Source organism: Cyclopterus lumpus, chromosome 7 (genome assembly GCF_009769545.1).
Source record: "Cyclopterus lumpus isolate fCycLum1 chromosome 7, fCycLum1.pri, whole genome shotgun sequence".
Classification (NCBI taxonomy): domain Eukaryota; kingdom Metazoa; phylum Chordata; class Actinopteri; order Perciformes; family Cyclopteridae; genus Cyclopterus; species Cyclopterus lumpus.
In genome coordinates this window covers 2944782-2945967 of record NC_046972.1, presented here as the reverse complement: position 1 = coordinate 2945967, position 1186 = coordinate 2944782, and positions in this window count along the sequence as shown.

The window sequence follows — 1186 nt, the reverse complement described above, 5'->3', positions numbered from 1 at the left end:
GGTTTGTTCACTGTCTGCTTGTATCCGACTGTTTACTATGGCAGTTAAACGTTTGATTAAAAAGAATTGTTCAACATCATAAACCCATAGCAAATGTATTCGTTCTCATTCAATCCATACGCAACCCCGACTAAGGACGACAGGCCTTGTATTAAGTTAGGCCAGGCCTAACCTAAGGCCAAACCCTAACAAAGACATTTTGATCAAACAATGAGTTGATCTGCTACTGTTGGCTGCAACATTGTAGCCAACAAACAATCTACCTACAGGAGTTACATTGCTAAGCCAAGGAGTGCAGTTCCTTATTTTCTGGGGTTACCCACAATGGACTGACTCATTCAGTCTGTGGTCCAGGATGCTCATATGTGGGACTGGTCTTTATGGATTTGGTTGGCGGGTTAGTTAGATCACACTCAGCAACTCCAGCAACTCAGCAACTCCAGCTAAACGTGTTACCCAGATCGCATCTCAATGCTTAGAGCTCAACCTCAAAGCATTTTCTTTTGTAAAAGTGAAATATACAATTTGACAATATGAATACAAAGGCGTTCATCTAAAACCTTGGTGTCGCATGTCAAGGTATGCTTCTCATGCACTGTTGAGACTGCCAGCTGCTCCAAAGGCGAACAGAAGGCGAACTGACCTCAAGGAGGACGTTCGGAGAGATGAACTTGGCTATATCCGACACCCTCCTGTTAGAGCCATTAACCCGTACGCACCCCTCGTCCTGCTCCACTCCCACTCACCTGGCTACCTGGACAGAGGAAGTGGTCAAGGGTCACTTGAAGAAAAGATGAATGGTAATCAGGCAGTCTCATCACCACCCCTCAACCTATTTCAGGGTGAAGTACCGATACATCAAGCGGATCTCTCCGTGGGTGCAGCCGTTGACACGCACTCTGCTGCTAATCCGAGGTCTGGAAGAGCTGTACCTGCAGCTGCTAGTGCAGTGAGCAGCTCAATCCATCGCTAGCTACAAAGGCAACAGTACACCAGGGTGCTCCTCTGCTGCAGCGGCCGACTCCCGTCTTTCCACTGCTGATGCTACTGTGGTCCCCTCCACTGGCTCCTCTTCCACATCACAGCAATGTAATTCCTGGTCTCGCCTCCCCAAGCGAAATAATGGGAGCATAATCGGTACATCCACGGTAAGATCTGCCTCCACCACCACCGCCATAATCTCGGT